At 48.4% G+C, this 15,341-nt stretch overlaps 1 long non-coding RNA gene across 2 annotated transcripts; it reads left to right on the top strand.

Annotated features, from left to right (window-relative positions):
- Positions 1-7,349: 7,349 nt before the first annotated feature.
- Gm36745 lies at positions 7,350-15,121 on the top strand. Of its 2 annotated transcripts, XR_379913.3 has the most exons (5): positions 7,350-7,525; positions 8,959-9,683; positions 10,953-11,459; positions 13,713-13,843; positions 14,255-15,121. It is a non-coding gene; the product is annotated as a predicted gene, 36745 (long non-coding RNA). The 2 variants fall into 2 exon arrangements; XR_001779311.1 differs by lacking the exon at positions 8,959-9,683 and having other exon boundaries at positions 11,431-11,459.
- The last annotated feature ends 220 nt before the right edge of the window (positions 15,122-15,341 follow it).

The following is a 15,341-nucleotide window of genomic DNA, read 5'->3' as shown; positions in this document are numbered from 1 at the left end:
TGGTGGTTCTGTTTTTAGTTTTTGAGTTCCTTTTTCACAGCACTTGGGCATTTACAGAAAGTTGAGCAGAAGGCACAGGGAATTTCCATGCCCCTCCACCCAGCTTCTATTAACATTTTGCATTAGTGTGGTTCATTGACCAAATGAATGAATCAGTACTCACACGTTAACCAAAGTTCATAGTTCCCATTAAGGCCCATTTCTGTCCTGAAAGATGCCAAAAGCATATGTATCCATCATTACAACTTCATGCAGAATAGATTTGCAATCTCCCAAGTCCCTGTGTGTCAGCTGCTACCCCCCTGCCCCCCGCCCTTTAACTCCCCGTGACCATTGGTGAAGCCTTTTCCAGATTGGTAGAATTCAGAGTTGGAATCACATAATACATACAAGCCTTTCGAAGCTGATTCCTTTGTTATCTGTTTCCTCGATGCCTCTTCATGGCTCAAGAGCACTGTGGATTTACCAGGACATGTCACAACCCAGATATTTACTCCTCTCTCGATGGAAACAGGAGGAACCCTACAAAGTATGTGCAGCCATACAGTTCCAGAGCCAGTCTCATTGCAACTTCTGCATAGACCCATGGCAGCTTTGAAAGTCATTCTCCAAAGTCTCTTTAGTATTTTGTATCCCACCAGCAATATATAATAGTTCCTATTTCTCCCCATTATTGTTAATATTTATGTGATCTGTTTTCTGGGTTGTTAGTCATTGGAGTGAATGTGTGTGTGGTGTTATGCTTTTGCTTTGAATTCATAATTTGTTGAAGATGCTGATCATCCGCTCATTTTAAAGATTATTTTGTTTTATGTGTGTGCGTGTTTTGCCTGCAAGTATACATGTGCACTCCATGTGTGTGCCTGTTGTTCACGGAGGCCAGAAGTTAAAGATGCTGTGAGCCATGGTGTGAGCCCTAGGGATTCAATTCAAGTCCTGTGCAAGAGCAGCCAGTGCTTTTAACTGCTGAGGCAGCTATCTGAACTGAGCTCTTCTCTTACTGAGTTTTAAAGAGTCTCTGTATATTTTGGATATAGTTTCATTGTTAGATGTATTTTGTATCTCGCCGCCCCTCCCAATTTGGTGGCTTGCTTTATTATTTTGCTAACCTTCAAAGTTCAAGTAGTTATCTTAAAATGAGTATTACATTGTAGAAATACCCAATGTAGATTGCAAAGAAATTAAGACATCTTAAAACTTTATTATAAAAAACCTTGGAAATAAAAACATCCCGACCTTCTTTATGGGGCTCTTTCTTTTCTTTTTCCTTTCCTTTCCTTTCCTTTCCTTTCCTTTCCTTTCCTTTCCTTTCCTTTCCTTTCCTTTCCTTTCCTTTCCTTTCCTTTTTCCTTTCCTTCTCTTTTGTTTTTTCGAGACAGGGTTTCTCTGTATAGCTCTGGCTGTCCTGGAACTCACTCTGTAGACCAGGCTGACCTCGAACTCAGAAATCCGCCTGCCTCTGCCTCCCGAGTGCTGGGATTAAAGACCACACCCAGCTCTATGGGGCTTTTTCTTTCTGAGCATGCTTTTGTTGTGTCAAAAGAGTCCAACCTCGAGTCACCTAGATTGCTCTCCTGGACCTTAGGAGTTTGTAGGTTAGTGTTTCACATGTAAATCAACATCCGCAGTTCAAAGATTTTTTTTTTTCTTTTTTTTTGCCAACGCAGGATTCTAGGCTGGGGTCATTTCTTTTCAACATGTAACATATGTAACATCTCCCAGCACTGTTTCGTTGCCTGAGCAGTTGTGTGAGGCGTTCCAGTGAGTTCTGTTTACCTTTTTACCTAAAAAGAGCTCCCCTCTGACGTTTAAGATCTGCGTCTTCTGCAGTCTGGAACCTCTTTGCTGAGGTGTAGGTTTTCACAGTTCTCTGAGCTTCTTCACCTGTGTTCCTCCCGTGTCTTTCCAGAACTTTCCAGCGCACTGCTGTCACAGAGACAGGGTTCTGTGTGTCTGTTTAGCCCAGGCTGACCTTGACCTCCTGATCCTCTTGCTGGTTCTGACCCCCTTCTCCGGTGCTGGGAATTCCGGGCACGCACCTGTGCACTGCCCACTCTTAACCTGGCATACTCACTGTGCCTCACAGTGGTCTCAGCTGCCTCACAGTCTGTAGATAGTTGCTCCAGCTTTTTATTCTTTTTTCTCTGTCCACATTCTCACTTGGGAAGTTTCTGTTGTATTTTCAAGGTTTCCAGGTTTGTTCAGTGTGCCCTTCCCCCAGTATGTATTCAACCTACTAGCATTTTTCTTTGTGTGGGGCTGGGAATTGGACCCGGGGCCTCAGATATGCTAGGCAAACCACTGAGCTGTATTTCCCAGCCCAGGCTTCAGTCTACCGGGGAGCCTGCTTGAGGTCTCTCCCTCTCTCCTATGTGGCTTTTGGTTTCCAGCAAGATCAGAATCTGTGTACCTGACTCGTTCTTGTACAATGTCCATTTTTATACCAGTAATTAGTTACTTAAAATATGTACTGAGAGCTTTCCCAAACCCTTGCCATGTATGCGTCTGCTGCTATTGCTGTGTTTGTCTCTTTAGACTCTGCTTTTTAGTATGTATTGTTGGACGACATGCATGTTGGATGAAGGGACAGAAAGAGAACCGTAGGATCAGGGCTAATGCTCCTCTGGCTTGGTCACTGGTTACAGTTTATTGTGGCTGTTATGTCTTGAGACTTCATTTAAAAAATTACTGTTATTTATGTGTATGTACATGTGTGTGTGTGTGTGTGTTCCCAAGGAGGCCAGGGTGGCATTGGCTCCCTGAAGTTGGAATTCCAAGCAGTAGTGAGTTGCTTGATGTGGGTGCTGGGAATCGAACTTGGGTCCTCTGCAAGAGCAATATGTGCTCTTAGCCAGGGACTCATTTTTTCCAGCTCCTTCATTCGTGTGTATGTGTGTGTGTGTGTGTGTGTGTGTGTGTGTGTGTGTGTGTGTGTGTATGTGTGTGTATGTGTGTATATGTGTGTGTATGTGTGTATATGTGTGTGTGTATGTGTGTAGGTATGTGTGTATGTGTATGTGTGTGTATGTGTGTGTTTGTGTGTATGTGTGTAGGTGTGTGTGTGTATGTGTGTGTGTGTATGTGTGTGTGTGTATGTGTGTGTTTGTGTGTATGTGTGTGTGTGTATGTGTATGTGTGTGTATGTGTGTGTGTATGTGTGTGTTTGTGTGTAGGTGTGTAGGTGTGTGTGTATGTGTGTGTGTATGTGTGTAGGTATGTGTGTATGTGTGTGTATGTGTGTATGTGTGTGTATGTGTATGTGTGTGTATGTGTGTGTGTGTGTGTGTGTGTGTGTGTGTTGTTGTTGTGTGGCTGCTGAGGAGCTGGTTGTGTGGCTGCTGAGGAGCTGAGCTGGGTCTGGGAAGCTTCCAGCTTCTACGGTGCTTCTGCCGCTGCTGCTGCACTAGCAGGTAGCCTGAACTCTGGGATTTCAGCAAGCTTTGAGCATGCTATTCCAGGTCGGTTAAGTATTTAGCTCAACAGCCACGCTGGAGGTCTCCTCTCACTTTGCCTCACTTTGTTGGAATAGAAGAATCGTGACCCAGAGAAGATAGCGTCTGGGATATGGTGGAACTGGGCTTTCAATATGATCGAATGTTAAAGTTTCTAAAATTTCTCTTTCTTTGGAGTTTATTTATAGGTGCTTTTGTTCCGTCTGTCTACCCATCCGTCTGTTTGTCAGTTGGTCCATCCACCCACCCACCCATCCATGTTTTCCCCTACTTAGCCATTCAGAATTATATGTTTGAGCCTGTGGATGTGGATCAGTTGGTAGAATGCTGGCCTAGTATCCAGAAGCTCTGGGCTAGGTACCCAGCAGCACACAAAGCTGGTGCCTATAATCCCAAACTTGGGAGGTGGAGGAAGGGGGATGAGAAGTGCAAGGTCATCCAAGGTCATCCTTTGGCTAAATAGCAGGTTTGAGATCATCCTGGACTGTTTCTTTGGAGACAAGGCTGGCCTCTAGACCAGGCTGGCCTCAAACTTCTCCCTCTCCCTCTCCCTCTCCCTCTCCCTCTCCCTCTCCCTCTCCCTCTCCCTCTCCCTCTCCCTCTCCCTCTCCCTCTCCCTCTCCCTCTCCCTCTCCCTCTCCCTCTCCCTCTCCCTCTCCCTCTCCCTCTCCCTCTCCCTCTCCCTCTCCCTCTCTCTCTCTCTCTCTCTCTCTCTCTCTCTCTCTCTCTCTTTTATCTTGCCAGTCATAGTGGTATACATCTTTAATCCCAGCACTTGCGAGGGAAAGCAAGACAATCTCTGTGAGTTTGAGGTCAGCTGGTCTGCACAGTGAGTTTCAGGACAGCAAGAACTACACAGAGAAACCCTGTCTCAAAACACCAACAACAAAAATGGGGGGGGAGGGAGAGAGAGAGAGAGAGAGTATATAAAAACTAACTAAATTAAATTGCAAGGTGACAGACTTATATTCTAGGTTCTAGGGATATTGCTGCTGCCGCCTGGTATTTGCATTTTGAGTGAGAGTGAGGTTGAAGGAGAAAGCGTGAAGTGAATGCTGTATTAAAATGTATGAGGCAAATATGATAACCATTACACTGTGGAAACCTCTCCCCATGTGGAGCAGTCATGGGTGCGAGCAGGAGCTGGCCTCTATGTCTAAGAGTCAAAGATAAGATCTGGGAGGAGGGCTGGCATAGTAGTATTGGAACATTCTTAGAGGTGTCATGTTTTCTGTAAGGTGAAATGCCCACAGCTGAAAGGACAGGGTTTGTGGCCATCCAGGGTGGTACCTGCACCACTGTGGTTGACTGTGTGAAGATCCAGACAGTGATCACTAAGATGGTTTCTCATCACCCCAGAAGATGTGCTTCGGAGATGGAAGCAAACCACATTCAAAGTGTTTCTCAGTTAATAGGCTTAGTTCATAGTCACTTCCTGCATCAGGCCATATTCAATGGCAGAAGTACTTACTACTACTCCTAGTGTGTCTGAGCACGTGTGCTGAGGCTCACGACTGGAGGTCAGAGGGCACCATGTGGAGTTGTTTCTATCCTTCCACCTTTATGTGGGACCCAGTGATTGAACTCAGGTCAGGCTTGTACCGAAAGCATCCCCAGTCCCCGACCCTTGCCACTGGGACAGATGTATTTCTGCTGTGCAAACCTTCAGCCTGCCGCTTCAGCAAAACTGATACTGATGTTTGGGTCTAGGGAAAGGGGGAGATGGTGGCCGCAGCTGACAGAATTCAATAGTCTATTGGGTATGGAATAAGAATGGCAACCCCATAGGTGACCACAAGATGGCGACATCTCACAATTTATGTTTCAAGACCTCGCAGCAGGGATTTTTCTTCTGGCCTCTTAGCCTTGTTCTAAAATTGGTTCAAGTTTTCTTTTGAGTTAACAGTGTGATCAGAGCCCTGTGATGAGGCTCTGTGGTGGCTCCCCACCAGGAGCTGAAGAATTCTTGTCTTGTGAATCCAGGAAGGATAGATGAAAGGGTGGGTTCCCCAGGGTTAGGTGAGAACATGAAGGTTAGTGTTCACAGTCCTGTCCTCCCCCCCCCCCCCCCCCCCGTCTGTACCCCCTCCCCCACACTCCCCGTCCCCAGCCACCAACGATGCGCTAGCGCCCTGCACCTGCACACCCACCCCAGACCTTGCAGAGTGTGGAGAAGAAGATACTTAGTTGCTATTTATTTGCTATTCTGCATGAATAGACACATAGCTGGAGGTTTTCTGTTAATACAGCGTCTGTGAGGTGTGTGTGTGTGTGTGTGTGTGTGTGTGTGTGTGTGTGTGTGTGTGTTAGGCGATGGGCTGGAAGGGTTTGAAGGAAGGGTAGGAGAACACTCTAAATGGACGTAGGCTGTGATCTTGCACTAAAAACCTGAGGACCCGGCCAGGTTTTCTGCTTGGTTTTACTGTTTGCCCCTAGGGCTAATTTTAATGGGAACAATTTCACGTCGTCCCTTGTCCTTTGGCCACATCAGCACTTAGGTCACTGTCTTTATTGCAGGGACAGAGGAGAGGTCTCAAAGCATCTAATTGCAAAGGGCAGCAGCCACTTCTACAAGTCAGCATCATTTGTTCAATGCTCTGCAAACCCTGCTTGGCCCAAAGTAGGTCAGGCTGGAGGAAAGCAGTTGGGTGTGTGTGTGTATGAAGCATCGGTTCAGAGGGCTCCGAAGTGAACATTCCTCAGTCGCCTGGTGCCTTGGCCCCAAGGTCTTTTGGGTGCCTGCTCTCACCCTTATATCAAATATGAGCCATCTTTCCTTCCTTCCTTCCTTCCTTCCTTCCTTCCTTCCTTCCTTCCTTTCTTCCTTCCTTCCTTCCTTCCTTCCTTCCTCCCTCCCTCCCTCCCTCCCTCCCTCCCTCCCTCCCTGCCTTCTTCCTTCCTTTCTTTCTTTCTTTCTTTCTTTCTTTCTTTCTTTCTTTCTTTCTTTCTTTCTTTCTTTCATTTGTTCACAAAGCTATTGAAAGCTGTCCTCTCCAGACTCCATCCCAGATTCTGGAGCCCAGGAGAGGGAGAGGACCTCTCAGAATGCTTGGGACATTCTGGGGAACTTGTGAGTCCTCCGAGACATGCCAGCCGGGTGCTAACTTACTCTCTTTTCTCACATACAGAACAGGAATTATTTTGTTCCTAGCAATATTACCAGCCTCACAGGATGACGGTGGGAGAGCATCAAACAGTCTGTGTATACAGCATGCATGGTCAGCATGGGGCCTGGCTGTGGGAGGCAGCTTGTCCTTTGAGCAGGTGCTCAAGGTGGATTTTTGTAGCCAAGGGTGTGAGCTTTTACTATACCCTGCTTCACCAGATGGCACTGGTGTCCTAAACCCAGTGAACCTAACAGACACCCTTCCCTAAGGTGCCCAAGACTGAGTTTGTGAGCTGACAGCATGATGAATTGTTTAAGGGCACAGGCCCTCGAGCTGCCCCGTCCATGGTAAATCCCAGTCGGACAATTACTGACTGCAGGCTTTAAGCCAATTACTTAGGGTCTCAGCGTTTCAGTTTCTAACCTGTAAAATAACAGCAGCTTTCTGAATACAGCAGTTACGAGCACTTAGGCCCTGGAGGGCTGCAGCTGCTTCAACGCTCTGCTGTGGTCATCGCTCCTGTTGTTCCAGCTAACTTGCTAATGGTGCTCCGGCAATAAATTTAACGGCGATTGGACAGTGTGGACCTGTGATCTCACATCTCTGGATGCCGTTTCCTGAACACTAGGCAGGTGGAAAGAGAGCAGGCGGGAGAGGGGGCGGTTACAGGCGGGAGAGCAGGGGTGGGTAGTGGCGGGACTATAACGGTAGGGTTGTGGTGAGGATGAAGGCAAGGTGGTGAGGAACTGGTGGTACCGTTGCTGGGGTGAAGTGTACAGACAGATGAGGTGTTGGTCGTGTGGCGGGGGGTGGGGATGGGGTGGGATCACTTCACTCACAGTCTCAGAGGGCTCGTGCACGTATGACTCTGGTACAGGGCCGCTGGTGAAGCAGTACTTCTCGAGGGTAGGAACCTGTGGAGGAGGCAGCTCGAATTCCCCGAACCTCCCCAAACAGCACAGCCAGGTAAGGACCAAACACTCAACATGTGAGCCCCCTTTAGGGCACATTTTAAAGTCAGAGCAAAACAGGCGATGGAGGTGGTAGGTGGTCAGCTGGTTTGGTGTGGTCCGTGGGATAACAGTAGGGTGTTGGTGGAGGAGGGATAATGAGGGACTGGTGCTGGCAGGAGGAAGGATGGGATAGCTGTTGCTGGAGCTGTGGGGAGGTAGTGTGGGGTCGGGCACTGGCAGGGTCGGGAGGTAAGACACGCCTTCTCTCAGCTCTGTGACCAGCACCACAGGTCGCCTTCAGGAACTGACATGACTCCAGCCCCTCAGGATGCCAACTGTTTTCTTGGAGGTCCTGGTGTGTTGGCAACTATACCAGTTTCTGATCATTGCCTAATAAATTGCCTCATTCATTTATGGACGTTTTACTAAAGTAATTGATCAAGTAATATATTTTTTATTTTCTGGCTTTGTGTGTGTGTGTGCATGCATATGTGTGCTCATGTGGAGACACAGGGTTAATGTCGGGATTCATCCTGTATCTCACTTCCTTCTTACTCATTGAGGCAGGCCTCTTAATCAAACCCAGAGCTCACCGATATGGCTAGTCTCAGTAGCCAGCTTGCTCTGAGGGTCCCGTCTCTGCCTTCTGAGGGTGGAATTTCAGGCTGACTATCACACCTCTCCTACATTTCTGTGGATTTAGGGGGACCCAAACTCCAGTACTCATGCTCGTATGAAAAGTGCTTTAGCCAGTGGGTCATCTTTGCAGCCCTGTTACATTTATACAATTTAAAAATATTTATTTTATGTGTATGGATATTTTGCCTGGATCTAAGTAGTGCACCATCTATGTTCCTGGTGCCCAGGGGAGGAGCTAGATCTCCTGGAATTGGAATTATGGGCTGCTGCGTGTGGCCATGTGGGTGCTGGGAATCAAACCCAGGGCCTTTGCAAGAACAAGTGCTCTCAGCAGCTCTTCCTGCATTTATTTTAGAGTCTCATCTTATACTCTATTTTTTTCCCCTCTGAGAGACCACAGGCATTTTAAAGATATTGTTCAGCTCTTTCTTACAACACGCCTTTGATGTGGGGTCAGGTCCAAGAACCTCACTTTACAGGTGACAAAATTGAGGTTCGCCTCTAGGGCTCATGTTTCTTAAGCAAAGTGGCTTCTGGTTTGCAACCCTCTCTGGGGCTGGTGGAATTAATTTTCGTTGGAGAAAAAGGCCGTTTGTTACATTTCCAGCTCTCTCTACGGTAGAAGGAAAGATGCCGGGAGCAGCTGTTTCTTTGGTCCTTTCAGGGAGCCGGGCTGAGTGGCTTGGGCATGGGTGACCTGGTTTCCTTGCTGACAAAGGCGGGACTGGGGTGGCGGTGGGGGATAGACAGGGGCGTGTAGGTTTATTTATTCATTTATTTATTTTTATTTTTTATGAATCTTTTAAGATTGGATGCAGTGTGTGCTGCCTTTGCCAGCTCAGGAACCATTTTGGAGAGAGAAAAGAAGACCCTAAACACTTTTGTTATTTTTGATCACTCAGAATTTTTTTTTTTTTTTTTTTGCCTCACTGTTGGTAAAGCTGAGAAAAAAAGATCACATTTTCCTTAGTGAGAAAAGCTGCAGTTTCTTCCAGTATGCCTTTGAAGAGAGGGGCCCACCGCGGTTCCTGTCCTTGGAGATGGTGTATTGTTGAAGCGGGAGCTGTGACAAAGGCAGTGAGCCTTTGAGGTGCGTTCCAGTGGAGAAATGGATGTGAGGTCCGCACGCTGGCCACACATCTCCAGCAAGCAGCAACCTCAAATGCTAATTGCGCATGTTAAACAGAAGCATGGGCTCCCAGCAGCCTCCCGGCTCCTTTTCGTAGATGTTATACGGAGATGTTTAAGCCCTAGGACTCTTCCTTTCTTCCCCCTGGCGAAAGCTCTTCCTGTTGCCCACTTGTGTTCCCATTAAGGGCCTGAGATTGCGGTCCTCTGCTTGCAAAAAGCAGGCAAGTGCCATGGGGGGGGGGGGGATACTGGAGCCTTAGCGGTGATCCCAGAAGTTGAGCGGTGTCATGGCAATTTTGCAAACTTAAAAACAGTATGGAAGGCAAAACCAACCCACCAACCAACCAACCAACCAACCAACCAACCAACCAACCAACCAAGGGAGCCACATGAAGTGCTGAGTAAGCACGATTTTCTTCCCTTCCTGTCCTGGGGTTCCGCGCGGGGTGGGGGGTGGGGGGCGCTGGGAAGGAGGGAGAATCAGGAACCCCATTGCAGTGCTTGGTCAAGAACCCTAGAGGCCTGGCTGGAGGCTCTGTGATGTCTCAAAGGACTCCTGGTGTGGCCAGCTGCGGCTGTGTGGTGCCTGCCCACCTGGGTTAGCTGTCTCAGCTGTCAGGAAGGGATAACCCAGACCCCAGGGAAGGGAATCTGGGGTGAGGGGGAAGTTGCACGCTCCTGGAAGTGTTGGGCACTGCAGAGTGTGCTGCAGTGGACTGTGTGGAGATCTTACTCTGTGAGGTGGGGCGGCAACAAATGCCTGGGCCTGGCGTCAGGATTGGGTTCCTAGTTTATTGCACAGAAGGAAACCGCAGCGTCTGAGGAAAGAGGGGCCTGAGTTTATGAAGTGATTTGGGGGCTTGACTACAGTGGATTTGGGTTCTGTTCTGGGTTAGTATTTCAGAAAGTAGAGTGATTTGTTGGGTGAGCATCTTGAGTTGGTCACACTCCTTGATTTAGCCTATAGGAATGGAAGATGGAACTATCTGGAGCCATTGTTTGGAAAGGAGCAGCAATGGCTCATACTAGTCAAGGGAGAGGAAACCTGGGCCTCTCCTTCCCTCCCTCCCTCCCCTCCCTCCCCTCCCTCCCCTCCCTCCCCTCCCTCCCCTCCCTCCCCTCCCTCCCCTCCCTCCCCTCTCTCCTCTCCCTCCTCTCCTTCCTCTCCCTCCCTCCTCTCCTTTCCTCTCTTCCCCCTCTCTCCTGTTTGTTCAGTTATGAAGTGATTTTCTTTGTATCTTGTTGGACTTGTCAGTTGATGCTGGTAACTTGACACAGCTGTGGGTATTGGGGCCATCACAGTCTAGCAGGGAGCAGCAGGTTGACTCCCAAATGAAACACCTCAGCGATTCCCTCCCCTCAAACTGATGTTCTCCATCAAAACACTTGGGACCTGGGAAGTGAGAGACAAGTAGGCGTGTTCTAGATCAACTGAGTGGAGTGGCGTATCCCAGGAGGCAGTGGGCAAGAGCAGGCCAGGAACGAGTGTGTGTGGAGAGTTGGGGGTTCAAGGCTAAGGGGCCAGGCAGGGCCAGCTGGGGAAGGACTAGCAGCTTTGAGTAAAGAGCTTGCTTGGCTCACAGCAGCTGCTTGACAAATGTTTGTTGAATTGAAATATTGGATACTGAATCACACCCCTTCTTGTACATTCTGCCTTTATTTACACCCAGGTCATAGAGAAGAGCTGTGTGTGGGGTAGGCTGCCACCTTCCCTGGAGAGTGGATAGCCCTGGGCTTCGGCAGTTACGGAGATGAAGGGACCCTTCCTGCACAGTACGGGATTCCATGGCACTTTACAGCTTCGACTCAGAAGCCACAGTGACATGCTTCAAGGGCCTTTCTTCTACTTGTGCCTCTCAGTGCCTCCAAATGTGCCTTGTGCCAACACCCAAGCTGCTTACCTGGCTATGATCAGGTTGTACGCGTCATTAATCCCAGCACTTAGGAAGCAAGAGTCAAGCAGAGCTCTGTAAGGTGGAGGTTAGCCTGGTCTAAATAGTGAGATCCAGGCCAGCCAGGGCTACAGTGAGAGACTCTGCCTCAAAACCAAAACAAAACAGACAAACCAAAATGACAACAATCTCCACATTGAGACATGAGTCTGTCATATTAAGGATCCTTCACAAACCCTATTTTTTTCCTCCACAGTGCTGGGAACCCAGCATCCTGATTGTAAGGTAAGTGCTTTGCCACTAGTCTCTCTCCAGCCAGTGGCTGCCATCTGCAGACACGAATTCTGTATCACATCTCACCATCAGGCCAGAATAAGCCATTCTTGAACTGCAAAGTGAACAGACCATTGTATGCAGACAGGGCTTTGGGCCAAAGTTCCAAAGACTGTCATCAGAGCTCCAGCTCCAGGACTTTTTGTAAGATTTTGCCATGCGAGCATGTGTGTGTGTGTGTGTGTGTGTGTGTGTGTGTGTGTGTAGATTCACAAGTATGTACGAGCCAGTGGAAGCCAGCCATTGAGCTCAGGTGTCTTCCATGATTGGTTGCCACCATATACTTTGAGACAGGGCTTCTCACTGAAGCTAGAACATACTGACTGGTTAGACTGCCTGGCCAGCAAACTCCAGAGATCCACCCACCTCTGTCTCCTTAGTGCTAGGTTTATAGGAGCTTGACTGTGTCTGAACTTTCCATGGGTCACGACCACGAGAACAGAGATTCTCCAAAGTTTGTAGCAAGCACTCAACCAGTTGAGTTAATTTCCCCAGACCCTTGTCTAAGTTCTTATTTTGGTTAGAGTTGGAGATAGTGCCTTCCAGACTCTTCCTGGCTCATTTTCTGTTATTCAGCAGAGATGTAGATGAGACAGTGAGTACCTCCCAGCCTCTGTGTGATGGCCTAAAAGAGATTGCAGCCACTTTGGTAAGGGGCAGGAAGCTGCTGCGGGTACCAGGCTCTGAGGGAGGGCGTCAATGGCGGGATGGAGCCTGCTCAGGGAGACTCTGCTCTGAAGTGACAGGAAGGGTCACAAGGTCTACCCGAGGGCTGGACTGCTTTCTAACATACAGGTCCAGTGTGACTTTCTTTCCTCATGGGGCAGAGAGGTACCGTTAGCATGTTGTTGTTGTCACAGGAAGGGACATCAAGCTGGGGTGGGAACTCTCTTCTTCCCAGGTTAGTAGGGACTGGAATGGACACCTATGGAGCAGGCCCTGGGCCTGTGGGCCACTGCTTTTTCAGGGTATCCTCTCCTGCTGTCTAGGAAGACAGGGACAGGGGAGGCCTCAGGAAAGAGGATGGCTCGAGCTAGTGTGGATATCGAGGAAGTTTCTGGTATATATCTATATCTACATCTACATCTACATCTACATCTACATCTACATCTACATCTACATCTACATCTACATCTACATCTACATCTACATCTATATCTATCTGCAAACCTGTCTCCCTACACGATAGGATGCTTTGCAGATGGGTGCAAGTGTCTCTGATGAAATAGCCACAGGGGTGCTAAATGGCATTGTGTGGTGACAGAGGCCACTGTGCCACACTGTGCCTGGCTAGAGTGTCCAGGAGTATTCTGTTTTCTCTGCTTTGTCTCTTCAAATTCTCAGGCCTGAGAGGCTGGAAGCATCGCTGTTCAGTTTCACAGGAACCGGGCCACAGGGATGTTGAGTGACCTAGCCAAGGTTCTCCATAAATAAGTAACCAGGAAAGCCTGGATCCCATGTGATAGATTTAGAAGTGGGTAGTGATGCCAGGGGCATGCTTAGCAGTGCTGTAGTATGTTGATCAACAGTCACTGCTTGCTTATTCTGAGCTAAACCCCACCCCAGGTAATTATCATGGCCTTCAAGCCTCTGTTCTTTGACCCCCACTTCAGGAATGAGAAAACCAGACATTGCAGAGATGCAGAGAGAGGGAGGCAGAAGGGGCAGGATGGAAGACAGGCCTCACACCTAGAAGGGCCTAGTATGGCACCCACAGGACCATGAGGCAGTCACAGAGCCAACACCAATCACCAGACAAGACCCCATCGCTATCTGGGGGCTTCTCTTTGATCCTGCTTGGGGGTCAGACTCCTTGAGTTCCATAGTTTTTTTCCTATCAGGGGGGCAGGAGCTGTGTCATCAGCTTGTCTTGCTTTCTTCAGTGGCTGCTGTGTGGTCCGGTTTACACTGTAGGCTGTTGGCAGTGATGGCAAGGACCGGGAGAGCCAGTCTCAATACTTACAGTTCCCCGGAAATCCTTGGGCCTGCAGAACATTCTCTGTCTGCTGAGTTTTATCTTTCCCTGGGTGTGACTGCTTCATCTAAATCTCACCCATCCCCTGGTCTACAGACCTCAGGAACAGGCAGCAATTGTGATGGGCAATGCCAACATGATTCAGCTATGGAGTCCCCAGGTATTTGGTCAGACTGTCGACAAACAGCCAGATTTTAAATTAAATTAAATTAAATTAAATTTCTTTACAGAGGTACATTTCAGCCAGTCAGTCATCTCTTCAAATGCCTCCAGTGGAATTTCCATGACTTTCAGAGTTTTTGGAGCTGCAGTCTGTACTCCATGGCCTTGGGGTGCGAGTGAGTGGCTTTCCCTCACTCAGGTACAGTGGCTTTGAAATCCTGGGCCTTGGGATGGTCCTTGCCATCCTCTGTCCATTGCTTTTGGGGTTACTCATGCTCAGGGCTGGCCATCCCCTAGAAGATGGTGAGAGGGTCCACTGTCTCCACATTCTTTCGTGATGGGTGGCGGGACATGGGGCTTGTCTTTGAGAAGTTCTCTGCCATGTGCTTGGAGGTGTAGCTTGTCATTTCCCTGTACCATCCTGGGGATTCTTGAGCCCTTCCCCCCCCCCCCCCCCGATCTCATTATTCTACTCTTGTTCCTGTGACGTGAGGTCACCTCTGTCCCTTGTCCCTTACTGAATGCCTTTATGCTCTGGCAGAACCACACCACGTGTGGTTACTACCAGGGAGGTGGTCATTCTGGGTTGTCACGAAGGTCTCTCTTACAGGCTCAGAACCACTACAGTAGCAGGACGCCACCCTAAGGTGCTGGTTGGGTTGATGGAAGCAAAGGCTTGGCAGCAAGAATAAAAAAGCTTGAGGCTTACGGAAGATTTAGAACTTTACTCAATTCAAGAAGCTTCAGAAATGGAAATGTGGACATAATATCAGAAACCATGGAAATTAAAAAAAAAAAAACAAACCATCAGGTCCTACTACAAAAGTTTTATACCCAGCTAAACTGGAAACTCTGGATGAAAGGAAGCTTCAATCTATGATCTGGGGATCCCTCGGTGCCCCATGGAGCGCCCTGGAGGACCCAACACGGGAAGAAGAAGGAGGAACACTGGGCAGAACTCAGAAGCCCTGGCTTGCTGGAGCGTCTGTTAACTTTATATAATGGGACCAATCTGCAATATCGTTTTTAAAACTTTTGATGCAGTGTCTTCTGTAGCCCAGGCTGGTCTTGAACTTGCAACAGAGTTGACAATCACCTTGAACTTCTGATCTTCTTACTCTCACCTCCTGCATGCTCCAATTATGGTTAGGCACCGTCACAAACGGTCTCTGAAGTGCAGGGGATTGAACCCAGGACTTCACGTACTCTGCCCACCAAGCCACATGCCGGGCCCTCTGCACCATCACTTGGAGGATTCTGATGCTCAGATATTTCCGCACACTCTTCAGTTGAGTTCTCCTCTCTTAGGTCAAAGGTAACCTTAGCACAAAGAGATCGGTGGGGGCAGAGGTGGGGCTTGAGCTCAGGTCATATGTAAAGTCTTCCTTCCTTCCTTCCTTCCTTCCTCCCTCCCTCCCTCCTTCTCTCTCTCTCTCTCTTCCTCCCTCCCTCTCTTCTTCCTTCCTTCCTTCCTCCCTTCCTCTCTCTCTCTCTTCCTCCCTCCCTCTCTTCTTCCTTTCTTCCTTCCTTCCTTCCTTCCTTCTTTCCTTCCTCTCTCTCTTCTCTTTCTCTCTCTCTCTTTCTTTCTTTCTTTCTTTCTTTCTTTCTTTCTTTCTTTCTTTCTTTCTTTCTTGTTTATGAAAATACTTACACAGCCATACATGCTACCATTTTTGCAAATATGTAAGGTACCATGC

Source organism: Mus musculus, chromosome 9, assembly GCF_000001635.26.
Source record: "Mus musculus strain C57BL/6J chromosome 9, GRCm38.p6 C57BL/6J".
Lineage (NCBI taxonomy): Eukaryota > Metazoa > Chordata > Mammalia > Rodentia > Muridae > Mus > Mus musculus.
Note: the sequence above shows the minus strand (reverse complement) of the source record. Positions and strands in the feature narration are given on the sequence as shown.